Source organism: Zonotrichia leucophrys, chromosome 9, assembly GCF_028769735.1.
Source record: "Zonotrichia leucophrys gambelii isolate GWCS_2022_RI chromosome 9, RI_Zleu_2.0, whole genome shotgun sequence".
Taxonomy (NCBI): domain Eukaryota; kingdom Metazoa; phylum Chordata; class Aves; order Passeriformes; family Passerellidae; genus Zonotrichia; species Zonotrichia leucophrys.
The window spans coordinates 19075266-19103254 of NC_088179.1; the positions used below are offsets into that span (position 1 = coordinate 19075266).

Below are 27989 nucleotides of genomic sequence, written 5' to 3' on the forward strand. Positions count from 1 at the left end.
TTAGCTGTAGAAGAGCACAGAATCTGACCTATTATCTGCTGGGAAATGCATCATTGGTGGTGATTTTTGTCTCCCTGGATTCTCTTTCTGGAGAATAATTGTCTTCTTTACTTAGGGCAGGTCTGAAAATCACAGGTCTATAGATGACATACCCGTAATCATAAAAGATTTATATAAAGATATTCCTTTCTCATTTCATTCCAGCAACATAGCCTAAAACCTATTTCTATAGGCTTACAAATCTGGCTTCTGAAACTAGTATTTAATGCACTGTTCACTGCTAAGTCCTTATGGGACCTGGCAATATTGAAATTACACTATTCCCATATAGCAATTGCAGGCTTTCCAGCGGGCTGAGAGACTTCCTGGAAAGACCATACGGATTTCACTTGTCTTCACGTTAGGAAAGAATTCCCATTTTGTACACCAGTGTCCAGATTCTCAGCAAGCCTCTGCTGTTTACAGCCACAAAATTTGTCAGCTCATATGTCTGAATGCTGTGATACCATAACAGTGGATGCACTGGAAATTCCCCAAGCAGCTCTGTAGTTACATCTCCCGTGTCCAACAGACAGCTGCAGAATGTGCTCGTTACTGCACGCTTGTATTCAAGGAACTGCTGCACCCCAAATATCACAGATGGTGCTGCAAAAGCCTTGGGCTTGGTGTTTGTTGACAAAAAAATGGTTTGGGAGCTGTGGCTGGTGTAGGGAGGGACAGCTCTGGCTGGAAATTCTGGGGTCAGTGTCATGTCAGGAAAACACGCAGGGACAAAGCTGGGGATGAGCTTGCCTGGATTATTATTAAAGTTAATGTGATTCTCATAGCTGCTAGTGAAGATCAGGGTGCAGAAGTGTGCCAAGGCATCCCAGCCTTGCAGGAGGGCTGGGGGAGCAGGAGGGGATTGTTGGGTGCTGGGATGCACAGAGAGCTCTGAGCCCACATTGCTGTGCTTTGAATCTTGGCTCTGAGGCAACCCTTCCTCGCTTCTAAATTTTAGAGCACGCTCATCTAGATTTTCTCCAAGCCTGTCTCTGATCCACTGTCTATAAATAGACTTTGCTTTTAGCAGCTTAAATTAAAAAAAAAAAAAAAAAGGAAGGGGTATGTGCTGTGCTGTGGAACTTGCAGAGCTCGCCTCTTCAAAACACTCCTGTTAGTGGGAAGGGGAGGAAGTAATGGGCGTTTGACTAAGTTAATGTACTTGGTGAACCATTGGAGAGCTGCCAGCTCTCATTTCTAAATAAATGCCAGCATTAATTTTTAACGTTTAAATGCATATTTTGCGTGTTTGCTCTCGGCTCTCCCGGGTTCTCCGGCGCTTTCCGAGTGCGGGAGCTGTTGTGGCCAGGCCTCCCTGGGGACCTCCCCGTGGAGCAGCTGGGAATGGGTGCTGGGAGCTCCTCTGTTCCCATGGCATTTGCTACGTGGGTGTAGTTCCTTCCTTGCAGAGAAAGCCTTACCTGCTGCTTGACTCACTCAAAAGAAGAAGATTTTGCCAGTTTTCCCAGTGTTGTTTATTCCCTTCAGGCGAGAAGAAACTGAACCCAAGCAGAGTCCATGTTACAGATATCAGCACAATGGCATCTTCTATAAATAGGGGCACTGTAGCTATGCCAGAGCTTTGCTGAGCACAGATTTAATTTAATCAAGGTATCTCTTAGTGTCAAGGCCATCTGTTTAAAATTAGCACTATGATCTCTCTAGGCCCTCTTTAAAATTGTGACGGTCCAGAATCCGTATCCCTTGAAGGCTTTTACCAGGCAAACAGCATACAGATTGCTGAGGGGAAGGATGTGAGGATGTTTTCCTAAGGCTGAAGCACTCTTTGGAAAGCTGGTGGGCAGGCAGTGAAAACAAATCAGTCCCGAGGGAGTTGAGCTGTTCACTGGGGACTGCAGGGAGGAATTTGGCAGGAAGGAGGGCTGTGGAGGGCAGTACAGGAGCAGCAAGGTGTGAGCAAGCTGTTCCTTGGCACCAGAGCAGGAGGAAAGGTATTTCCAGATGGCAGCCAGAGGGACCAGCTGCAGAGAGCAGAGGGAGCAGCCCTGAGCGTGGAGGATTCCCCTGGCCCCGGCTGAACCTCCAGCACAGCTGTGGCCACGCAGAGGGGAAGGCAGCTGCCTCCACCTGAGCTGCTGCCTTGGCTCTGCAAGCTGCAGGATTTGCAAGGTTTCCCCCTGGGCAAGATCTCACTTTAGCAGGCTGATCTTCATGTCCTTTCTCCCTCCTCTTGCTGCATGGTGCAAGCCAAGGTGCCCAGAAGTGATGTCCAGCTGCCTAACCCTAACCCAGCTCATAAACTGAGTGCCTTCAGTCACCCCACCACAGAGAACAGGAATCACACAGTGTTGATTTTATTGCCATGACACTGTAACATATGAGCCTACCCAGGAACTGATTTCAGTATAGATTTGTTAAATATTTTTTGGATTAAATGGATCTATAACACTCCCTGGGAAGGTATAAGTCAGCACATGGGCTTTCCCTTCTATGAAAAGCAAACATTGCTTCCCAAAATCAACAGCCATATCAATCCCCTTGGTCAGCACAGTCATCTCCTTCACCTCAGGGAGAAAAGCACACTGTGCTTGCAGCCATTTCAGCCTGGTCTGCCTGGAGATGCTTCCCAGCCCCCACTGCACTCCCTCTGTGCCTGTCCTTTTCAAAATATCAGCAGAATTTAAAGGCAGAGCTTGCAGTAAAAAAGAGCTGTGTCTTAGCAAAAAGAGCACCTTTAATCACAGTTTACAATGGCAGCTTGCACAGTAAATAATAGTTGTCTTAAAATCATCTTGCTCCTGTTCAGTGCTCTCTCCTGTGACAGGAATGGCTCTCAGAAGGCAGGGCAATGACTGCTCCAGCCAGGAGATCCTCATCCACGTGTGCTGCTTGGGGCAAGCTGCAGAAGCCCACCTGCACCCCACAGTAATTTGAGCACAAGTTGTCTACAAAGAGTTAGTGGACCAATGCAACTAAACCATTTTTTAATGGGTTTAGGCATTTTTTAACTCATCTAGTTGAAAATTCCCTTCCTGGCAATGATACCGTGTGCCCAGGCAGGAGTTTCTATTCAGCTTTGTAGGTGGCCCAAAGTGCCCTGGAAGCCTTGTGTCCCCAAAGTTTTCCTGAAGAACCTGCCTTCAGACTGGCTATCATTGCACAAAATGCTGCATTTTGGATGAAGCAGAATACCTGGTTTGTGTGGTTTTGGTGCATAGACACAAACAGGCTGGGACAATGCTCCAGTGCCCACCTCAGCCCCACGCAGGCTTTTGAGCTGAGCAGAACCACCTCAGCTTTTCCCATCTCCACTCCCTGCCTTGGCTGAGCTGAGACATCTCCCCGAGCACTTGTCTGCTGTGATGCCTGCTGCAGTTTCTGGGAGGGGAGGCAGCATTAAATTCAGGATGAATTACCATATTTCTGTGGCTGATGGCACAAGGGACCTGCCCAGGGGGAGACAGGGCTGTGATGAACCCCTCTGACTCTTGGAGTCACCTCATTGAACTGCAAAGGCTGAATAAATTCCTTAGCCACCATGGAGTTTACCCCAATGACCCAAGGCTGCTGATGTTTTCCATTTGTCATTTTGAACTTGCATTTTAATATTGCATTTAATAAAGAATGCCAGAATCATTCTTTATTCCTTTCTTAAGCTAAAATAAAGATTACCATGGCTGTCAAGTACACACTAGCACTCCCTAAAAGTAAGAATTTTATATAGCACCTTCAGATTAATATATATGCAAATAAGGTGTTACAGATTAATTAGTATGCAAATTAAGCCATGTGTTTTTTGTGTATACATTTATCTTTCCAAGCTGCCAGGTTGGGCTAGCAGGTAGCTGGTGTGCTTGTTTATGAGCTCATCTCTATTGCTCTGTGGTAGCAGGGAAGGTGTGCATGTTATTGCACCTGCCTCTGATGAGGCAAAGATAGATTGAATATATATTATATATATATATATATAATATAAATACTGAAAGTTCTCATATTTTTCAAACTAAATTTTCCTGCCTATAAATGTCTATAACTGAGCTGCTGATCTCCAGCTAAGTTCTTGTAGTTACATTTCAAAATATCATCTTTCTCAAATGAAATCATTATCAGGACACCATTTACCAAGCTGAAGTCATCACAATCTTTGCAAGATGACAGATTTACCCTGGTCATTATAACAACAGCAGCAAAAGCTGCAGGCAGGTCGTTAGTAAGTGCAGGGAGGAAAACCCCACGCTATCAAACCTGAAATGACTTGGGAGCAGCTGTTCCCAAACCAGCAGGGCCGTGACAAACAGTGGGAATGATGTGAGCAGCTGTGCTGGAGGTCCTGCATGAGAACCCCTTCCTGCCTGGTTTCCCTGGGATGAGCAGGGACCAGATCCAGCTGGGGGCTCCTGGAAAGCCCACCTGGGACACGGGAGGTGCAAGGAGGAGAGCTGAGACCTCTGAGGGTGACTGCCCTGAGAGGTGCATTTCCATCCCATTTGTCCTTCCCAAACTCCAGATCACCTTCTCCACTCTACACGGGTTTGCATCCTAGTTGTCCCAGAGAAATATGGAGCTTGGGTGGAGATGTTAAAAGCTAGGAGCTCAAGGAGGGCATTCACAAGGTCTTCTTGTGGTCTGCAGACCTGTCGTGGATATTCCCTGCAACATTTTCTTCTCTTTTCCAAAGCAGTGTGGCTGATCTCTGAGAGCATCTGGAGTAGCACTCAGCTTTTCCAAAGCCTTTTTCCCCTGCTTTGCATCACTCAGCGCACAGGCAAGTGTGGGGCCAGTCTGGTGGGAGGCTTCAGTACAGCCAAGTGTAATGATGAGCTGTGGGGTGGACCAGCCTTCTGTTTAATTTAAGAACCTTTTCCCTGTGTTTTGAGCCCAGCGGTGAAATCCCTGCATCCAGCTGCATTTCACTGACTCATTACTTCATAGATCATCTCAATAATCTGATTCCAGAGCTCCCACACTCTATTCCCACTTCTCCAGCCATCAGCCAAGTGAGCTGGGTTAAATTTCTTGCAGCACAGAGGGGACCAGAATAGGCTATGCAAGACCTAATTAGCAGTCTTTTCCCTTTACAGCATATTGAAGTTTTCTAGGCATCGAGCCATATTTTTTCATAGCCTTCTTTTTCCCTCCCTCACTCTTTTTTTTTTTTTTCTTTTTTGGTAGCTTCTAATTTTTTATTACAGGATAACAGCATTATTGACAGTACAAGATACTTTCTTACATGCTGCTGAGCAATAAAAAGGAAAATGTCAGATATACAAGATAAGAGAAAAGTGGAGCTAAGGCAGTCAGGGACATTACAGGAGCTATACTTACAGCCATAATAAAAGCTATACCAGTAATTTGCTTTTTAGCCAGTTCCTGTCTTGGGGCTTTCCTCCAAAGACATTCAGTACTACCTGCCTCGGACAAGCAATAAAACTTTTCCAATTTTCTTTGTTGTTTCAGGAGTGGGACTCTTTGGCCTGAATTTCCTGCTGCTGGGGTTGTTCCCCAGAAAAGTGGAGTCGTCTCTTCCTGCCTGTGCATCCCTGAGGTGAACAGCAATTAAAACTTGCTTGGGCACATGGTGTGTGCTCAGCTGGAGCACAATTGCTGTGATTTCCCTGGAAACCAGAGGGAAACCCTGGGTGCTGCACTGTGAGCCTTTGAAAGATCTCTGTTTTGGCCTTGGGAGCTGGTCACTGAGCCCATAGGGTCTGTGTGGCTCAGGGGCAGCTGCTGGATCAGTCAGTGCAGTGAGGTTGTTCAAGAGTTGGTTCCTTGCCATGGGAGCTTTTCCCTTCCCCTGAGTGATTGTGGCAGGTTCAGCTCCGTGCCCTTCATCTGCCTCACGTGAGACTTTAATTCTCCTCTTGCAGCCTTAATGAGTGCCCTGGGCAGCCAAGTTGGATGTTTTTCCACTGTCCCAATCAATGTTTAGTGGCTCTCACCAAAATGACCCAGGCAGGCTCACCTTGAAGTGTCAGTGCTGTGTTGGGCCATTTCCAGCTCCTCTCTATAAAACTGGAACTTCCTCTTAAAGATTTGATTAAATTCTCACTGAATTCAGTAGCAAAACTGATAATAAAATCTGTTGGAGCAGGTCACGTGGCAACAAATGTTGCATTTTAATTTATTATAATAATATCAAAGCTAATGGTGGCTTTGCAATGAACCCCTGGAATGCTGGCATACAAAGGAGGTAAAAAAGAGCAGCGAAAAAAATGCTATTAATTCAGAGACAGATATATTTATTTCAAGTAGATTATTCTTAGAAACACTCATAGCATTATTTACAAGAATATTTTAAAAATTGCAGTGCTACAAAACTGAGATTCATCACTGAGGTAAAACATTTCATTATTATTTCTCAAATCAATTCCCCCAGCAGAATATGAATTACAGGATTTCAGCCAGCCTTTTCAAGAAACCTCTTTTAAAAATTTACATAGCTTATAACAGATTGCCAGAAATATTGCAAGCAGCCATTAATTTACTCCTAGCCAATTAAAGCCTATGCTAACACATGCACTGATATGCACACACTTGTTCCTAATTTTTCTTCTGCAGTTAAGCATGAACAAAAAGACATGCCTTAGAACTAAAAAGAATTCGAAGGCATTTTCATGCTTTCTTTTTTCAGGCTCAAGGGCAAATGTGCCTTTGATAAATATCATGCAGTTTTTTTTCTTCCAATGAAGAAACATCTTTACAAATGGCTATATTTTTTTTCCTGTTGTTGATTGGCAGGCAGATTTGCAAGCAGCAGCACACCCTCTAAAACAATGTCTCCTTGAGCTTTTTAGTTTAAATTGTCAGGATTTTTAATTGAATTAATTTCTTACAGATACTAGGTTGAAGAAAGATGAAACAAAGGGATTTGGGGTTTTTTATATTACTAAACTGATGAGATGTTTTACAAAAATGGTGACAATCACCACTGTTCTCAAATGGTGACAATCAGCACTGTTCAAGGGAGTGCTGCATGTGAGCCCCTTTATCTGATCTATTTTTTAGTGGGGATGGTGCTATTTTAGTTAAATGCCATCACCTAGTGTAAATCTACATGCCCAAGAGGTTGGTGCAATGAACTTTTATCAACCTTTTGTCATTTTACCTGCCCTTTTGTCATTAGGGGCAGGCACTGATCCCTTGTCTGTGGTGACAGTGACAGGCCCTGAGGGGATGGCATGGAGCTGTGCCAGGGGAGGTTTGGGTTGGATAGTAGGAAAAGATTCTTCACCCAGAGGGTGGCTGGGCACTGAACAGGCTCTCAGGGAAGTGGTCAGCACTGACAGAGCTCAAGAAATGTTTGGAAAACATTCTGAGGAACGTGGTGTGATTCCAGGGGTGTCCTGTGCAGGGCCAGGAGTTGGAACGATGATCTTTGTGGGTCCCTTTCAACTGAGGATATTCTGTGTTTCTATGAACTGTGTCTGCAGGCTGGGAATTTTTGGCATACCTGTGAGAAAGAAGGGATTGCAAGGAGAAACATCTGCTCTCTCAGTGTCCCTCTGAGTGTCTGGGGTGCATGAGGTTTGTTCCATGAGCATCCCAGGGTGCATCCTGGTACCTGTGGGGCTGAGATCCCCTGGTCCACTTGCAGCCAGCCTGAAGGAGCCTTGGCTTGCCCTGCACCTCAGGCAAGGGCTGTAACTCTGAGTCTCCAGCTCATGACAGAGCTGTAGGAGTGCATGGAGGCTCGCATGGCCATGGAGGCTTCATCCTTCATGCTCACCCTCCTGGCCAAGGAAAAGTCAGAGTGAAAATTGCTCTGTAAAGCTGTGGCTGCCCTGAGAATTATCCATCTGAGCTGCTGGCTGTGTTCCACAGGGCAAGAACTGGAGCTAAGCATTTTCCAAATTATAACAAAACCCAAGGAAGACAGATGAGGTCTAAAGCATTGTGATCCAGGCTGTGAACTTTCCACTGTGTTTCTGCTCAAGCTGTAATATTATGATCAGCATAAAAAGGCTTGAGATGCTGGATGTAAAATGGAAATACTGCCTTTTGCACACTACTGAACCTGGAGGTGTTTACACACTCATAAACTGATATGATTAAAATTGTCACAAGCATTTTAGGAAGGCACCATGATTATTTTTCCTTATTCAGTGACAAGGCTTGCCACCCTTCCACATCTATTAGTATTACAAATTTCAATGGGGAAAAAGAAAATCAATTCCACTTGAATATTATTTTTGATGGCTGCTCTAACTCTTCTGATGGGCCCAAACAAAAGACTCCAGTTTAATGTGTGTGTATTTTGAGCTGTGCCCCTTGCTGACCCTCCAGTTTAATTTCCGTCCTTCAGATGAGATGAATGAAGCGTGAAACAGGTCATATCTCAAAACACTGACACATGGGTTACAGACAGAACTCACAGGCAAGAGAGGCAGCCAGCTTGGAGATTAAATCAAAGCTGTTCTGAATAGATGGGAGGTCAGCAAGGGCCAGCTTTGACATTTGATAGGACCTTGTGATCAATCAACTCCTTGGGTCTCACAGATTTCTTGATGACAACACTCCTTAAAATACATAAATAAATAAATAAGTAAATAGACAAACAAACCCAAATGCAGCTTCTTCAAATCTACAAGAGGACCTCTGGATCGTGTAAGCAATAAGGATTAATTATTATCAGAGATGATAATAGCAGGAGTTGTTTAAAGCAGCCAGCATGGAAGTTAGTGCTTTTTAATTGCCAGCATTTTCTCTACTTGCAGTGGTAATAATTTTTTTGCATGGTGTGTATTATATCACTAAGATTTTGGTAATAATCCAAAGGCATGATAGCAAATCTTGGTTGTTTATGGCACTTGGGAGTAATCAGAAGGAGTCCCTGATTAAAAACCTCCGATTACATTGAAAGGAAGGATGAAGTGATATCCTGGCCCCTGATGAAATTTATCCCCTGCTGAGTCATTCCTGCCAGGATGATTTATCTGGAGGGAGTAGGAACATCTCTGAGAAGAAATGTTTGGCTTTGGGCATGGACCATTTTACAAGAAAATAAGCAACTTTTCCCATAGGAGGAAGCTCCTCACTGTCTATGGACTTTGCCACATAAGCACACTTGGGCTTTAAAGCTTGTTGGAGGAGTATTAGCACCACATCAGACCTGGTTTTGCCCCTCTGATGTACGTGAGAATTTCCCTACCTGTAGACCGCAATGGAAAATCATTCATTTCAGTGGTTTTGGAGACAGAGTTAAAATTTCAAGGAGAATATACAGCCTAGGAGTCTTTGTCATGACCACATGGAGCTGTGCTCTCACAAGGTTTCAGGAAGATTGTTTCAGTTGTATTTTTCTGTCACTTAAAAAAATAAATGATGTGGTTTCTTACTCCCCTTCCTTGCTTCATGCAAGAATTGGAAATACAGGATCTATTTCTGGGGTTGGCTGTGGAATCTCATTAGAGATCATTGTGAAAATATTGTTTTTCAAGAAAATATTAAATTCACGAAAGGCTGCCAGAAGTTTCTCTTTGGAACATAAAAGAAAAATAGATGCAAAAGCCTTATTTGATGTCAAGGGATGTGCTGTAATGAAATGGAGAAGAGCTGATGAGGAAAGCAGGATTTGGAAGTTGGTTTAGAGAGCAGTGAATTTCCCCAATGAGCCACAAACTTCCCTGTGTGGTCTCAGCCTCTAGCTCAAGGTTCATAGGCTAGGGCTAACATTTCCTTACCTTGGGGGATAAACTCCTTTCATCCATGACAATATAGAGACAGTAGGTACTGCAGTGATGGAGAAGCTTGTAAGTAACTTGACAGGCAGAGTAATGGGGCTGTGTTTCATTGTTCTGCTGAGTGAGACTCCCTGGGCACTCCCAGGCTCACAATTCCAGGAGAAATGAGAACACCAGGAGCCCTTTTTGCTGAGCTGTGATCCAGGGACACGGGCTGGGTGGGCAGTGCCCTGAGAGAGCAGGGCTGGGCAGGGCAGTGACCATCAGATGTTAACTCTCACCAAAAAAACCGCTGATAATGAGAAAGCAGGAGAAGGGAATTTGCTGATGATAGCTGAGGAAATGGAGCTAGAGACACCTGAGTTCCTCTTTCACCTCACCATTCCCTCTCTTCTTGGCTCTGCACAGCTCTAGTTCCCTGTGCTTTTCAAAGGCATGTCAGGAGACTCTTGGAATTTCAATCCATTTGCATGACTTAATTCCATGTACCCATTCTGTGCCAGTCCCACCTCAAAAAGGTCTAGGGTTCAACACCAGGATGTTGCATACAGGATGGTGAATTATTAGGGTCACATGCAAGCACTGCCTACAGCTGATGAAGAATAAATTAAAATGGAGCTGTAAAATAGCAACTTACATATATTTCAGTCACAGAACCATAGAAATGTGCTAAATTGAAAGGGCCCCATCAGGATCATTGAGTCCAACTCATGGCCCTATGCAAGACACTGTGATAATCACACTGTGTGATGTCCCTTCCCTCTTTATTTCTTTTACTGGAGCCCCTCAACCCACCTCACCCACACAATATGTGTTGGACTCTTCTCTAGTGCTTACCAATCTCTTTTCTCTGTGATAATCCACATCCTTCTTGTTTTCATCAGTCATTTCAGTAAATGGCCTTTTTTTCATCAGGACACCCCAAATCAACACTAACTCTGTGCTTGGGAAGAAGAGGAAGGTAACAAGGTTGTTGAAGTCACCAAAACGCCAAATATCTATTCCCTGTGAAGAGCACAGGTTTGGTTTTCATGAGGAACTGAAAGCAAATGCTGTTAATTTAAACAGAAATGCACACAGGGGTTGCTGCTTGAGATCAGTGATTTGGTGATGTTTGTGAGAGCCTTGCAGCAAGAGCCTTTTTTAAGCTGGAAGGATTATCCAGCAGAGGGACAGAGCACCCTTGGCTGGGAGAAAAGCCCCAGAGCAGCCAGCCCTGGATTGGAGCTTAACCACTGCTTCAGCTGAGGCTCTGAAACAGCTCAGAAAGAATCTGGTTAAACACAATGTGTAGCTGCATTTTCTTGCTTTATTTCACTTTATAGGAGCCCTTCTCCCAGTTTTATAATTGACAAATTAACTCTTTGCCCACTGGAACGGTGAGCTGTCTTCCTTTCCAAGCTGGCAATGGTGTGCAGAGGTAAATCCAGCATTTCCCATGGGTTTGCTGCCCAGAGGATTCCCAGGGAAAGCAAGGATCAGCACTGCAGGCTCAGATCCTCAGGGAACCTCTGTTCAAGGGCAGAGCAGAGGCCGGGGGTGTGCAGGATCATTCCTGCAAAGCTGAAAAATCAGCTGGTGGAGGGCAAATGCTGAGACCTGGGGACAGCTTTTGCTAGGGAATAATGTCACTGTCTCCTGGAGAGCCAGGGATGTGCAAAGACGTGCCCCAGCAATAGAAACCTCTCTTGTGTCACCACAGCAAGGTCCTTGCTGCAACGCTTTTGCCTGTTTGCAGCTCTTGGTTTTTATACTGGAAAGCCTGAAGCATTTAACATGTTGGCTCCCAGAACTGTCCTTTGCTCTCCTCAGGCTTTAGGAGATGAGCTCTGGCATTAAAAGTGAGCAGTGTGAGCTGCCTGCAGGCTCCTCAAACGCCCCCTTCTTCCATAAAATCCCCAGTCCTCCCCATCTTCAGGGACTGCTACTAAAACTATTTCCATTTTTAGGGATCTGTGAGAAGTGAATTTTCCTGAAACCATTACATATTTTGTTCCTATTCCAAGTGCTGGCTTTGACAGCTAAAGGGCAGCAACCAGAAAATATTTTGAATTCCTTCCAGTGGAGGGAGGAGCAGATGCAGACCTGATGTGATGGAATACTACATTTGGTGCATACACGTGCCTGCATCAAGCGCTAGCAGTGAGGTGCAAGAGTCCCCAAAACCTTTTCCCACATTCCCCACCAGTCCCCAGTGTGTCTGTGCCTGGTGCAAGATCCATCTCTTGCCTGCCTCTCTGTAAGGAGCTGTAAAATACAAAACCCACTCTTTAGATGAAGTCTAATGTTGACAGATGCAGAAAGACATGAGGCAGGAGAAAAAGAAACTGGTGGAGTTGATCTTTATTGCTATGGTTTAGCAAAATATGTCTGAGGGAAGCAAGAATGGTCCTTTTGAATCATTTCTTGCATTTATTATACAGCCTGTGGGAGAGTGGAATGCTTGAGGCAAGCTTGCTGCACAATTTCTTGTAACAGTGCCTGCTCAGTCTGTGTGTGCTGGAGAGCTTGCTCGTGTAGGAGAGCCCAGTGTGATCAGAGCCATTTCTCTCCTCCCTGAGATTTGTCCTTTTTGAAAGCATCCTTTGACTTGAGCACCTGGGCTGAGATAAACCAATTTGTCACCACGATGTTTGATCTTCCACTCTAGGGAAGGACAATTTTGGCAAAAGGTGCTTATTCAGATAGCAGAATATTTAGGAGTTTGGTTTAACCCTTGAGGTACTGAATTTTGTTTTGTTTTGTTTTGGTTTTTTTTGCATTAAGCAAACATTTACAGAACATATATCACGGAGCTGTGGATTTCCAACCACGTAGCCATGTCTTACATCTCTCTTTGTTTTATTTTTTGGGGGTTTTTTTAACCTGCACAATCATGAAAATTAAAAGGCAATTGAAATGCTGTAGGAGGAATTAAAAATAGGATCAATACATTATTAGTCACACCATCATTTAATTGGGAAGTTTCTGCCCTAGTTTTTAATTTTAAAAAATCTTACTCTCTCCTAATTCAAAGATTTCCTAGGCTCTACGGAACACTATGACTCCACTTTTATTCACAGTCTGAGAAGGAAATGCCACTGCAAACTGCCATGTTTTTCACGCTTCATTATTGTACATTTTCTAGTACGTAATGAACTATCCCCATGAAAATTTGCAGTGAATTGTCTTGTAATTGCCTAGATATGAAGGGAAAATGCGGTTAGAGTAAAATAACATTAATGTTAAAAATGGGAAAATTGCAGCTAATCCATGTGAAGAGAAATAATACATCTCATCACAGAAAGAAGCAAGGGTGCTGGTGGGAATGGGGAGCTTGGCATACCTTTGGGATGTGGCCTTGGTGGAGGAAGGACATAGCAAAGGCATTGTCACAGGGGCACATCTGCCCAGTGGCCATGGGGAACCTGCTGGAGATGCCACTTCCATCATTCAGGCCTCTGCATAAGACATTAGCTAGTAGAGGTAAAATCTGAAAACCTCAGTGATTATGAGGAGACGGAATGGTTAACTTGTGAAAAATCAGGGCCAAAAACTGACAGCAGGGCCAAAAAAGGAGTGGGAAGGAATTAGTGAAAGGGTATCCTAGAAGTGCATGTAGAAAAATAAGGGCCATTTTAAGAAAGATGCAGAAAACACAGATGTAAATATAAACGTGAAGACAAATGTGCAGTCCACAGGGAGGTGATCTTTGTGCTGCGGGATTTTACAATTTGGACTGGGGAAAACTCCAGGGGCTGTCACTAAGAAGCAAATCATTTGCCTAACAGTGAGCAGGACTGAGTGATCTAATAAAGCTTTTCCGCTCCTCGTGTCTGGGGCTGGGAAATTAATGCTGGATGTGGTGCCAAACCCTGTATGTTAAATGTGTCTCTGTCAGCGGCGGGGAGAAGTTAATTTCCTACGTTGGTGATAGCACAGTCCGTACCACACTGTACCAAAGGAGAGGCAGGCACTTAACCTGGGAGCAGGGAATGTTTATTTCATGCTTGCCTTGGGGTAGGAACTAATGGTGAATCTTGTAGGAACAGCATGCTAGATACCATCTTGTCTTTTATTTAAGTGTACTGATTTATCTCCTACGGGAGGTGGTGGAGTCCCTATCAGCTCTTGAGTCATTTAAAACTGGAATGAACAAAGCGCTCATGAATAGACTCTGGGGAGCAATCACGAACTGCTTGGGGATGGACAAGATTAAATACCAGGTTTTTATCCAGCTCTCGTGCTGCAGATATGGAGCATTAATGGCTGGGGTGAGAGCAGGGCACTGGAGTGAGAGGCTGGTGGCCCCTGGCTGGGCTCTCACCCCATCTCAGGGTGCAGTGAGGAAATCCCACCACGCTCCCTGTTGTACATCATTTAAACCCAAAACCTTGCAGAGTGCTCCTCAGGTGTGTGAAGCAAACACCCTCAGGGTGTGGAGCTGTGTGTGCACTGGTTGTGACCCCACATCCACGCTCCTGGTGCTTCTCCCACCCTCTCTGTGCCACGGCAGAGGCAGCTCTGGGGAAGAGCTGCGGAGAAAGAGCCTGTTTGTCACATGTCTACAGGGCGTGAAGCTCCCCAGCCATAAATACACAGGGCTGTCAGCGTGACAAGATAATTACTTTATTGGTGGGTTTTCAAGAAAAATGTGGGCCAAAACTTCCTTGTTCTACTCATCAGAGAAACTTCATTGAATTTAAAATCACCATTCTTCCAAGTGAAACAGATTTGGCCCTAAATCATAATTCATCAGTTGCTGGCACCCCGCAATTTAAATCTTTTCCGCAACAAGGAAATAAATCTTTTAAAAAGTATATTAAAATCAGTATTGATTATTCCAAGCAGGAGTGCTGCATTCAGAGCTATAAATCTTCTTTTTTTTTTTAGGATCCCAAGTTAAAATATTTCAACAAAACTGCTGTACATTAAAAAAAAATCACTATGGTTTAATCATGTGGTAAATTGCTAGGATTTTTGTATGTGGAATTTATAGGGCACCATTTCTTTTAGATTAAATGGGAATGTTCCTGATTTAGCTCTGATTACTCATCTACAGATGGGGTTAATGTCATGTGTCTCTTTGGGGATGTATCTTCTTAAGTAATGATGTCCTTATTGTGTGCTCTATGGATCCGTTGTCAAGACGCCTTTAAATATATCCTGGATGGCACATGGAGGTACCAGTAAATTATGTGTTGAATTAACAGGTAATTCAATCCACCTTGGTGTTAATCTTATTGCAAAATAACAAGCTACATAAAAGCCATTTAAGTGCAATTTAAAAAAAAGAAAAAAGCTCTATGAGATATAATCTCTTTAATCGAAAACAGATTTTGTTCAATTACTTTTAGTCTCCTCTGTAAAAACAGTGAGGCCTCATCCAGTGTATCTCCAGAGATGCTGTGTGTGTGCAGCTGGACACAGGAACTGGGCTGAGGTGCCACCAAGGCAAACTTCACCTCCATGGGGGATGGAGTAGAGCTTGGAAAAGCAGCTGCTCCTCTTTCCTGTGCTCCCTGGGCTGTCTGATGTGCCTGGAACAGTGCTGTGTTCAGGGCTGGTGTAACCTGCACCCTGCTCCTGATGTGTCGCCTTTGCTGTGGCTTTGTTGACCAGCTTGGGGCGCAAGGTGTGAAAATCTCACAGGTGTGAAAATGCTCCTCAGAGCTTCAGGTGAGGAAGGTGTGGGGTGGGGATGAGCAGTGAGCCCTGCTGGGGCTATTTATGTCAGTGAGGACACCACTAAACTCCAGTGTTTTCAATCCCAGGAGCATCTCACACTTCATGCCCTTCCCTTCTGCTCCTTGGCCATCTGTGGTTGAGGGGCCAAAGCAAGGCACTTTGCAAGGGTTTGCACCAGCACTGAGCAAATTATAACCCTCAGAAACAAGTTCCTTTTGCTTTCTCCTTTGCAATTTTCGGGTTCATCAGCTATGCAAAATTATTTGCTCATCCACTAAAAAAATGCCTTTCCATTGCATGAATAATTGCTTGGTTTTCTGAGAAGTGTGCACTGTTTTGGTTGATTTTTGGCTTGTTGTTGTCTGCAAAAGGTTTCTCAGCTTCTGCTGGCCTCCTGCTCCACTGCCATGCATTCCTAAATTAGCAGAAGAATTACAGGTTTCACATCTTTAAGTCAAGTGCAGGATTCAAAAATGTGTTTTTTCCCCATGAGTGGAGAGCTTCCTGTTTGTGAGTGCACACTGTGGAGGCCTCACGGCAGGTTAATTTGAATGGTTGAAATTTAGAATTAATTCCTGGAAAAAGAGCTTTATTCTTGGAAATGCTCTGTGCTATGTACTCCTCTCTTGGAACAATTTTCAGACCATCCTGTTGCAACCTAGCAGCCAGCAGATGGGAAATTCAGAGCCTAGCAATCCCTTTCATTCATTCCACTGCTTTTCTGTACATAGACAGTGTTAATCCCATTTAGGGTTTGGTTTATTTCAGAGGGATATGGAATCCCTTTCTGAGAAATGGCTACAAAAATACCTCAGCGTGAGCCTGCAGCTGGACTGTACAAGCAAAGATATCTCAATTTGAAATCATGGGCCTCAATCTGCTAAAAATGCAACTGTGGTCAAGTCTTGCTACACTCAGTTTGTTCAGAAGAGAAATTGGTGATTGCTGGTATCCCTTGCCTATGGATTTTAATTCACCAGGGAAGATGGACAACTATGCTAGGTTGTGGAGATCCATGTCAGGCCAATACACTCTGTGGGACATAAGGTATGATTAATATGAGCATAAATGAACAGCATAATGGTTTTTTGAGCAGTCAGGACTGCAGAAGTCCCCCAAGAACTGTGTACCAATCACATTTCTTTTTGTATCAGCAGCTCACTAAGAGGTGAGCACCAAAGAACCATTCCTAGCCCCCAAACCTGTTCCTCCTGACCGCTGCACTGCCATGAGCTAAATCCTGCCTTTGGATCCCATTAAATACTGCATTCCCTAAGGAATGTAGTATAGAAATTGCAGCCACGGAAGGGAACAACAACAGTAACTTTACAATAATAACTTTGCTCCTTCCACCTTCTGGCTGATGGAAAGGCCGAAGTGACACACGATATGTGTCAGTCAGCACAGTGTTTGCAGCTGCTCTAGCAGCTCACAGGAGGCTTCCCAGGGCTGCCATTGCCCTGCACACACAGGCTCTGCGCCTTTGCCCTGTCCCTGCGGCACCCTGCAGCTCACAGCCCAGTGGGACAGCCAGCACCACCCGGGCTGGCTCTGCTCCCATGCCACAGGGATATTGTCACCCTGTCCTTCAGGTGATAGCCCAGGCCACCAGGGCTGGCTCTGCTCACCTGCCATGGGGACATTGTCACCCTGTCCTTCAGGTGTCCTGCAGAGCACACCTGTGGCAGCCAGACAGAGCACAAGTGGGCAAGAATGAGCTGCACTGTCTCTGTCCAGTATGGTGAATACAGCTCTGCACACCAGATAAGGCTTCTCAGATGAAAAACTGCTTCCCCTTCCCGGCGGAGTCTAAAATTTCCTCAGATGGCGATGACGCCCCGAACAATGACAACCTTCATTCATCTCCTCTGGCCAGCAGAGAGCTGGGAGTTCACCTTTCCAGCTCTTTCACAGCGCTGAAGGCACATAAAAGCCTCTCATCACAGTTCAAACACAGCCCTCCATCAGGAGTTATTTGAGCAGGAGCTGCTTTCCCTGCTCCAGAGCTCTCTGTGCAGCACCGGCCGCGTTTGCTGCGCTGGACACTCCAGCAATGGATGGGTGATAAACCCAATCCATCAGCCAGCCCCTTGCCAAGGCTGCCGTGGTGATTTTAAAGCCTAAATGTCATATCTCTTTTCTACCTTTGTGTCATTGTCATATGTTAAAAAAAATAAACAATAAATGAGAGTAGAGATCCCTTTTGATTACTGCAGTTTTTCTTCACATGCTTCATTTGCTGAGCCACTCTTATCAGCCAAGTTGTCTTTATTTGGCAAACTGTCCAGGACTCTGGGCTTGCCCTTCTGGCAAAATGTTGCTTGATCTCACATTTGTTTTCATCTTTTGCCTCAGTATCTTTGTTATTTTCCCAAAAAGCTAAAATTACACAAAACCAAAAAAAAAAAAAAATCAAATACTAGATTCAGTTTTAGTTGCCAAGAGTGCATTTGTTTCTCCTTAAGACCTCTTTTGGTCATGAAAATAATAACCTTTTCCTTCAAATAAGGCATTTCTTTTCTGCTCGATCTAACACAAGAACGGTCTTGCAATTAAGGTGATTTTGAGCAAAGTTTACTTCATGCCTGGCTTGTCCCATCCTTCTTGTGTGACCTTGGATATATCCCCCAACTCCTGACCATTCTTCTCTCACAGAGGTATTGCCAAATTAAAGATCAGGTTTTCAAAAAAGATAAGTATCTCTGTTTCTCTGACTTGTAGGCCAGCACCCCTGAAAATGAAACCCCATTACAAAAATTTACAGTGCAGGGAGGCATCCAAAAATGCAGGCACATAGAATAAATAGCTGCTTTTGAAAATCTTGGCCAACGCCCACAGATACTTGTAAAGTATTTTAACATCCAAATGCTGAAGAATGGAGAATGATTTAAATGTTTTGAAGTTATTCCCAGGACTAGAAGTTTGCAGTACTGTGTCACAAAAAGGAAAAAAATTAATACAGCAGATGTAATGAGAAAATTCTCAGAAGTTCAGGAAAAAAAGGATATTTCCCTAAAATGCCGTTGATTTGCTTTAGTTTGGTCTGGTTCCCTTCTTTCAAGACTGACATAAATCTGAGCAAAGAAGCTTTCCTGGGAGCTGAGCAGATGCCTGCTGAATCATGGAATTTAACTCTTTCCTGGCAGCCTGCAGGCAGCACACATCCACTGCTCTGAAGGGTACAATCTGGGGACAATTCCCTGACCTGCACCCCATGAGGGCCTGGCCTGTGACATGTCCATCTGCTTGCTGTCCCCTCTGCAGGCTGGTGTCCTGGCTGGGCACTGGGGACAGCCCCTCCTGCCCTCCAAGGGCGCTCCTGCAGATGCCTCCCCCCACAGCCCAGGGAGGGTGGCTGCCTTCCCATGGATGAGCAGGGGTCCTGGGGCAAAGCTGGGATGCAAAGGGCTCAGAAAAGCATCTCGGCCTTGGCCAAAAATAACCCTGCTGTTCAGGGGCTGTCTGGGATGTGGGATCCCTTCTGAGGAACTCCACTGAAAGGTGAGACAAGTCTCCTGAGCAGGTTATTATCTCGGGGAGACAAATCCTTCAGCAGGTTGGTCTTTTCTTTTTTGTATACCTCAAACAAAGAGCCAGCACAATCAAAGAGCTGTAAGATCTTTCTTTCTCCTTTTTTTTTTCTTTTTTTCTTTTTTTTTTCTGCCTCTGTCATTCCCTTTCATTTCTGCTGCCCACAGAAACTGCCGCGCCTCCCTGTCTTGTGCTGAATTTACATCAAATGGGAGGTGAAGCACTGGCAGTGCTCACAGGAGAAGCCAGGCGGTGAGGGGGAGGCCGTCTTGCATGCTGTGGTGTTTCATTAATTTATTTTTCCCCTTCTTCAGGGAAAAAGCAAATGTGGGTGACCCAGAGCAGGCTGGAAAACGTGAGCGGCTCACAGGCTGGGAGGGAGCCTGAGGAGTGTGGGATGAGTGCAGGTTGTGTGCTTGTGCTGCTGGGATAAAGGGGTGCAGATCTGTGGGGAGCTGGTGCTATAGGGGTCTGAGGGGCTGCCAGGACCCCTCCAGGTCAGGATTAGTTGCTGCAGGCTGATTCTCTCTCGTGGGTAACAGAGGGATGCCACCCCCTCTATACCTGGCAGGATTTACATCTTCCCCTCTAGGAAAACGGATTTTCCTGAAACCCCCTGAAAACCAGATCTTTCCTCAGGACCCCTTCAGGTTACTGTTTTTCCTTGTGCAAACACTTCTATCTGTTCCTTCAGACTCACCTATAAAGTGTAATTTGCCTTTTCATAGCAAGGCTGGCACATGTTCCCTTCTGCATATGCATCAGATAGGATAAAGGCAATAAGCATTACTTGGCCTGGAGAGAAGAATTGCTATCAACTGGCTTTATTGTGCTGTTTATTAAGCATGAATTAATCTTGGAAATGATATCACAGAGGCCACTGCTGCTCTTGTGATGTGCACTTGCTTTGTGAAGCCTTTGCTTGAGGGGCTATTTTTAACATTTGGCTAGTTTTCTTCAAGGGATTTTGTTGTTAGTTATCTTGCTTGCAAACAGCATTCGCTGACTACCTGGCAGTAGATGCCATACTTTTATTTTAAGGGAATCATCTGTAGAGGCAGATAGAAGAGCTGTCAGATACAAGATGACTGAATTATTCTTGCTTTGCTCACGGGTCAGACAAGAAAATCTGCAGCTATGTAACGCCTGGAACTATCACAGCAAGACCCCTGGGGCTTGGGGAAAGCCAACACCACAAACGCCTTTGTGCCCCAGCTTGTTGTACTGGGAACAGCCTTGGAAGTCCTTCTCTCTGAGACCAAACCTTTGTAATGTGGATGTCAGCCAAGCCTTGTTCTGGATCTTACACTGGAAGGTGAACTGAGAGCACGTTTTGGCTCAGGTGCTGTAATGTGCTTTTATTGCTGTGCTTTGAAATGCATCTTTTCCTTTCTCCCCAGAGCACCAGGCCTTTCTGGCAGCTTGAGCACTCTCACGTAGTTTTTGGGCCATGAAAATATTTGGTTTGTTTTTTTTCTGGTTTTGCATTGCTTTGCTGAACACCTCCAAGGACCACCCTGGTGGGGATCTCGCTGGTGATGCTCACACGAGAGACACTCACACCAGTGGTTTCAGGCTGGTTCTCAGCCCACCCTGCTCCTGCCCTCCTTGCCTGATACTGACAACCTCCAGAAGTGGAAAAGGTGCATTTCCCCTGCTCAGCCCCTGGTAGGGAAAATTTCCTTTTCCTTACGTTTATGTTTCTACCAAGCCTAACCTAACGAGCCTTACTCTGCTTTCTGTCACCTGAGGAAGGGCTGCTAGGTGTGCATAGAGCAGCTTTGTGCCATGAGGAGCTGACAAATTCATTATTTAGTGCTGGCTGTGAGTGGAACACGCTGCTGCAGCTCCAGGCTGGCACGTGACAACCCGAGGTTGTGGCAGCACAATCCCTCCACAGAATTTTGTTTTATTTGTAAGCCACAGATTGCAAAGGGAGTGGCCTCGTTTTTAAGCGCTGCTACTCTAGAGGTAGCCAGATGGTTTATGGCATGATAGCAGGTCACAGAAATGTCTCTGGAAATGCTTATGTGTCATGTCTGTGTGAGACAGGTCATCTGCAAAGACACAGATGAGATCCTCCATTTAGAGCAAACAGCAGCAGCCTGATTTATATGGAACACGCAGCAAAGGTTGCAGGCTGTGAAAAAGCAGCTCTCCTTTTTTTTTTTTTTTTTTTTTTTTGTGCAGATAGCCTCGATTTCGCTGCAAATAACACATATAAACCAGACAAGAAAGGTGTGCAGTTCTCAAGCTGCCACACTACAGGTGTATTTATTGTGCCTCGCATCCTGAGGTTCCTCTGTGAAGCAGAAGACAGCTCTGGAAGCCTGTCCATCTTCCCCTGTCACTGTCTGCTCTGTTTTTATTTAAATCTGGCACATTTCTAAAAGCATCTTGGACATGCTGCTGTGCTGAGGCTGTTGATTCATTAAAATACACCTTCCAAAAGCCACATCCAGCTCTGTGCCCTCCCCAGGATGAGGGGGATGATGTGTCCTGTCCCACATTGACCCTCCCTGGATGTCCCCTTGAGCTCCAGGCAGTGGAGGCCATGCTGCTGCTGCTGCTGAGCTGGATGCTGTGCCCCTCAGCTAAGAATAGCCTCACTGTCTTGAATGCCTGCCAGTTCCTGAAAGCTTGGCAGGCAGAGGGAAGAAACACAGCCATTATGTAATGGTTTCTCCTGGCCAAGAAAAAAAATCCCATTTATTGATCTCCTGTCTGAAAACCTCAGTAACTCTGCGTAATTGATGACCAGCTGTTAAGAAAAGCTGTTTGGAGGAAGAACATTTATAATTAAAGAACAGACACTTTCAAATTCAGCTCTCCTTCCATTTTCTCATTGCTTTTCTCTCTGCTGTCTCAGGGAACAGCCAACCTGCCTGGGCCTTTAAGCTTCTCATTTCAAACCAATATATGCCTTTCCCAGAGAGCAGCTCTGCGTTCTCCAATTTCACTCCCTGTGCTACAGAGGGGAACTATTCATGGAGCTGTGTGAGAGAAAGAGATTAAGGAAATATCAAGACTAACAGATGGGAAGCAGGCAGTGGATGACGTGTAGGCAGGCTGATGTTACAGCAAGTCTTATCTTGTTAGCAGAAATATGTTGCAATAAGAAGAATTCTGGGAGAGGGCTTGGGTTTGAGCAGGGAATACGACAAGACCTCTCTGTCTGAGGAGGGACCTGCTTGTGTCTAAAAATGTCATTCTAAGGCCCTGCTACCCCTGAACATTTTGATCTTGACCCTGCTTTTCCAGATCTACCCATCTCCTCTGCTTTGGAGGTGAAAATATTGCTGGGTTTCTCTGCTGAAAAGTGAGTGAGTGTCCCTGTTTGTCTGAGGGAAAGCAGAAAAATAGGTCACTGAGCTCAGCTGCCCAGCACAGCTCCCCTGACCAGTGGCTATCCACAACTCCATGGCCTTCCTCTCCCCCTCCCACACACTCTGGGCAAGGCCTACACTGGAAATAGACAATTTAGCAGGAGAATTATATTGTGCATTTAAATGTAAATTGCTAGGGAATTGACAATTGCTTTGTTTGAATTGTAATGATTGGAGTACGTGTTGGGTTTTTTTTCTTGGAATACATTTGAACTGGTATTTATGTCCTTTTACATTCATCTCAGGCACAAATATATGCACGTGTCCTCAAGCTTTCATCTGTAAATCCTTGAGCTGTCACATTCCTGTTAGGAAACCCATTTCTTTGACCTATTAGGCTGGCAGTCTTTTCTCCCTCCCTATGTTTGCTTTTTGGAAGAATCTCTTGTTTTAATTCAAATAGGCGAAAACCTCAAGTCCAAAGGGAAAATACAGCTTGGGTCTGTGGGATCACAGTGGCAGAGATCCCACTCCTTTCCTCTCCCCTCTCTGCCTGCAGAGAGTGAATGGGACTAACAGGGTGGCCAAGTCCATCCTGAGGCTTGCTCAGAAAAGGTTTTTTTTTACCATCCAAAGAGCTAATAAAGTGAGGGAAGCCAGGAGTTAATAAGCTCTGCCTTCCCTATCAAGTCACTCGTTGGAAAAGCCTGGGTTTCAGCTCTGTTTGCAAGGAGGGGAGCAGTAAATACCATTATTTGCAGAGTTTTTCTGAGGTGCAGCCAATTTTCAGGAATGCTATATCTCAGTCCAAACAAAACCTGCGTGTTTCTCCTTGGCCTGGCCTTGTTTCTTGAGACTGTTTCACTGATTGATACAGGAGATATAAACAAAAATTGAAATAACACATGCCTGGTAATGTAAACAAAACACTTTCACCAGAGAGAAAGGATTGCAAAATCAGCAGCTTGAAGGGCTCAAATGCAGCCATCCAGCACTGAAACCGAGCCATTAGGAAAACAAATAAATAAACAAATAGAAGTAGAACTGACTGCCATAAGCCCCTGACCTTAATTTTGTGGATATATGTCTGTGAAAGCTTGAGTCAAGCTTTTCCCTCCCAGCCCCACGCTAATTCCTTTGGCCTCAGTGGCATGAAATGCTCAGCAGGGCTGTCTGGCCATCCCCTCTCTCCCTTATCCCCACAAGCAGCAGCCAAATCTGTCACTGCTCCTCTGCAGAGGACACCCAGAGGTTCCCCCTGCCATCCTGGGCTGCTCTCCCAGTTCTCACCCAGTTTCCAGCACTGGGGGAGTTTCCAGTGTCTGGAGCAGCAGCTGTTCACCTCCAGACCTGGACAGAGCAGTGACAACCCCAGGCTGCTGATGGGCTTTCCCTCTCTAGCAGAGATTCATGCCTGGGGAATGGCTGCTGGGCACTGGGAGAAGCCTGGGGTGATTTGTTGAGCCACAGACGTGTGATTATAGGGAGTTTCATGCAGTGCTTTTGCAATTTGTCACATTCCAAAAAACCTGTGATGATTAATGTTTATGTGGGATTCCAGGTGAGAAAGGTTGGAAAAGACCTCTAGGATCATCAAGTCCAGCCATTTACCTAACCCTGCCAAGGGTTTTGAACATTTCTAGGGATGGTGACTCCGCCTCTCTCCTGGGCAGCCTGTTCCAGTGCTTGACAAAAGGTGTGTGTGTGTTCAGCTCAGGTCTAAAGCCCGGGATGCATTCCTGGGTGCACCCTGGCTATCCCCACTGCACCCCAGGGCCATTCCAGCCTCTTCCCTTGGCTGCACAGCTGGATTCATCTGCATGGCCATGAAGAGTGTGGGGTGATGACTCCCAGCAGTTCAGAGACTTTCCAGGATCCTGAAAGACTGAGCCTCCCATTTCTGGAAGCATTTCCATGGGAGGTACAGACATGAGCCCAGAGCTATTTTCCATGGGAAAGAGGGAGCAGGGTCAAGCCCATGCATAAAATGTTTCTCTGTGGTACATTGAAATTCACCCTTGTGGCCTCACTCTTGGACCTGGCAGCACATTTCCCAAGCAGCAGCTCCTGTCATAGCCAGGTGGGAATTCTCCACAGGTTGAGTAGTCATTGGCTTTCAAATATCTCAGTCTTCAAATTCTCTTTTTGGAGCCTCAGACAAAAATATGACAGCCATCCCACAAATCAGCCATCTAAAAGAAAAAAAAAAAAGAAGTCACATTTAATTACTCCTGGTACACGAGGAACACTTATTAGTGCAATATATTTTTTCTTTTGTAGCTTTGAGCTGATCTCTAATAGCGCCAGGGAAGTCCCAGTGTAACCTTGGAGTGTGTTTCATTATCATTCAGATGGAAACTGCTGTCTTATGACTGCAGTTTTAAAATACAGTACATTTTTATAATTTCTAAGTGGGCAATCAAATGGACATAACACATGAAATTATATCCAGTCCTGGCACCAAACCCTGCCCTTCACCTGCCCATGCTGCTCCCAGATATCAAGGCCTGAGTACAGCTGGGGGCTGCATTTCAGCCCCAGGGTGATCCTGCAGTTCTCTGCTCTGACAATAACCATGCAAACACGTAGGTGTTTATGGATTCACTCCCATTTTAAAGTCACTGTGACTTTTAAAGTCACTGGAGCAGGGTCTCCTCCTTCCTTCCTCGCCCCCCATGGGGCAGCAGGGCAGGGGCAGCTCCTGGCTGGAGGAACGTGACCCCTGAGCTGCTCCTCGCTGGGAGCTTCCAGTGCTGTCACCCTGACCTGAGGGTACCAATGTCTCCGGCTGCTTTCCTCCCCTCAGGCAGCGCTCTGGATCTGCAAATCCATTCCTTTAGCTAATTAGCAGATGGCAAAGGCAAAACTAATCAATCATTTCCCAGTGGGGCTGCTGGTAGCCTGTCAGTTCAGCAACCAGAGAGGCTCTGCCCTGGCCCCACTGTCCCAGCTGAGCATCCTGCTTCATCCTGTGCTTCATTTCAGGCTAAGGACAAAGGAGGATGACTCTTCAGCCTAGAGGACACACTTTAGTCTGTAAGAAGTTCGGTGGTTTTTGCCTACATTAGAAACATGTTCTAAAAAACCCTGTATTTCAAGAGAGAAGAGTAAAAGAGATTAGGAATGTCAGGGTGATGTTTGGAAGCCTGCAAATATTGGGAAGGACAAGTGTCTCTTTTCTACTGATGACAGAATTAATATATTTTCATTGTTATTTAATTTAATAAATTGTTATTTAATGTGTAGGCAGGGAAGATTGGAATGGTGGGAAAACTCCCCTTGATCTTACCTGTGCTTTTTACAGTGCTGCTGGGTACCTTGAAATTTTTAATGTATTTATTTTTATAACACATACAAGACATAAGACATGTGTCCATGATCTGCAGAGGGAACTGAGTCACAGAGACAGTACCAGCTCTTAAGGAAAGCTTGTTGGGAGAAAATGCAGTTTCTTGTGCACTGGGTGTTGGCACTCTGAAACAAATTCCATAAGGCTCCTGAAAAGTCCCTGTGGTGATCCCAGGAGGCACATCTGCCCTGGTAGACACTTGTCCCTCTCAAAAGGAGCTGCAGAGGGGTGGAGGCACGACTTGCTGGATGGGACACCTCCACCCCACCGCATCCCTGGCACTCTGCCCCGCCTCGCTCCGCTTCCCTCTGCCAACATCTCCATGAGCCATCAGCTCTGCACGTGGATTGGGTTTCCCAGGCTCAAAAGAGAGCTTCTTTGTGGCAGAAAAATGCCTCCATTTGTTAGTTAAACCTCAGAAGTTTTCCCCTGGCAGAAGTTCAAATATGTGCCACAGGAGCGATGGTTTCACTGCTGTCTGTGAGGCCTCAGGTTTTCCAGGTCTCTAAGCCCAGCCATATTGCTTCTCTTAGGTTTCCTCTTGGTATTTCCCAACATCTCTACCTGATTTTTGGAGACCACCACCTTCTGAAAGCCATGCTTTTAACCCAGGAATCCAGCAAGTGCTGCCCCAGATGCCCAAACCATACAAGCTGCCCAAAACTGAGCAGGAAACAGCCTGACCCTCCCAGGGTGTAAATAAAAATAGAATAAAAGTCAGGTGGCTTTACCAGGGGTTAACCTCATAGTTTTTTGCAGTTCTCTAACCTTCTCCCTGCCTTCCTAGCGGCCTTTCTGTCTGAGATGAAGCCCTGCCAAAAGCCTCTGGGGACAGCAGGCGCTGCCACGTGCCCAGGCTGGCCAGAGCCAGGGTGATAGACAGTCTGAGATGCTCTCCTTCCCCAAGGAAGGGGATTTAGTGAAGCTCCAGAGTATCTGCCAAGGCCATATTTAGCACTGGGAGCTGACTGCAACTCTCACACTGCGGTTTTATAAATAAAACCAGCCCAGACAGAATCTCTGCTGACACTGAGGGAGGAGAGGCAAGGAGAGGCCCTGACATCCTGCCTCACTCACTGAGGTGTTTGGAGCTTTCATCTCCAACAATGCTCCCTTAGCAAACAGAGCATGGTGGGTGGGTGCAGGGGCAGGAAGGAAGGCTAAGGTGATCTCCTTTGTGTTCCCTCTCTGCCCAGAGCAGGAGGAATTTCTTGCTTGTCTTCCACATTGTTTGACTGGGTGTTTGCTCCTGAAATTTGCTCCTGGGCCAAGTTCAGGAGTCACAACCAAGATTCCCTTTCCCACATCCATCTGTGTCTGACCACAGGCATGTATCTAGGGGCAGAAACCTTGGGCTGTCCTAATGCACACTGCAGGAAGGAACACTCAGAGTCTGCTTCCTTAAATACCTCCTGATCAGGCAGCACTGCTAATCAAGGGGAGCTCTTTCCCTGCACTAACGAGCTGACACTGTGACATTGAAGCATCTGATGCACTGGTGATCACACAGGGGTGAAGGTCTGGGAGAGACACTGCCGCCCTGGCACAGTACCAAGCAGGAGCAGGGTCCATGCTCTTTAAAAAGTGCAGATATTTTCCCCTGCAAAAGTCAGGTTTTGTCAGCAGCTGCTTGCAGGCTCACCTATGGAGTATCCCAAGATTTGGTCCTTTTCTCCTTAAGCTTAAAGGTGATTCTGAGCTTTAGTGATTGCAGACACCAATTTCCAGAGGAGCTGCAGCTACAGTTGCAGTAAATTGAAGCCAGCTGAAAGCAGAATCTCTCTCTTAGCTGTCTTTCCCAAATGTCCCCAAAGCAGTTGATGGAGCCCCAGGAGTCACAAGCTGTGAGCTGCTCTGTGTGAGTGGTCCCTGCTGGGATTGTGTCCTTCCCAGGTGCCACAACCAGAAGGACCACAGCACTCTTGGTGCACTGTCCATCCCAAAGTGTCTAAAACACTGTGGGATAAATGAGAACATTTAGGCACAAAGGAGAGGAAGTGTCATGCAACCAGAGAAAGCTTCTTGCTCAAACATGTGTATCTGTTTCTAATGCCTAATGGAGAAAGACATCTAATGGTTTCCAGAGCTCAGCAGCCAGATAAAAGCAGAGTGCAGAGGTGGTGGAGTGACAATCTCTGTTAATGAAAAACCAGGATATACAGCTGGGGCTGTTGGGCACTTGGCCCAGCACTTGGCCAGAGCAAGCGGGCTGAGCCACGCCGGGATCGGCACCAGCACACTCAATTCTCCTCCTTGTCAAGAGCCATAAATTAAAAACAGAATAAAAAGCTTTAAAGGGATGTGCTCACTGACAGTTTAATATGAGTGGCTGTGGCATCATTTTCTACAGATAGGTTTATACGGGGAAAGAAATTGCGACTTGCTTCAGAGCAGGTATTTTACTGTTATTGCAGCGTTCCCTTAGCTTAT

At 45.6% G+C, this 27989-nt stretch overlaps 1 long non-coding RNA gene across 1 annotated transcript; it reads left to right on the plus strand.

The window, feature by feature from the left end:
- Positions 1 to 4353: 4353 nt before the first annotated feature.
- Positions 4354 to 6082, plus strand: LOC135451912 (uncharacterized). Its single transcript, XR_010441479.1, has 3 exons — positions 4354 to 4473; positions 4682 to 4768; positions 5461 to 6082. It is a non-coding gene; the product is annotated as an uncharacterized LOC135451912 (long non-coding RNA).
- The last annotated feature ends 21907 nt before the right edge of the window (positions 6083 to 27989 follow it).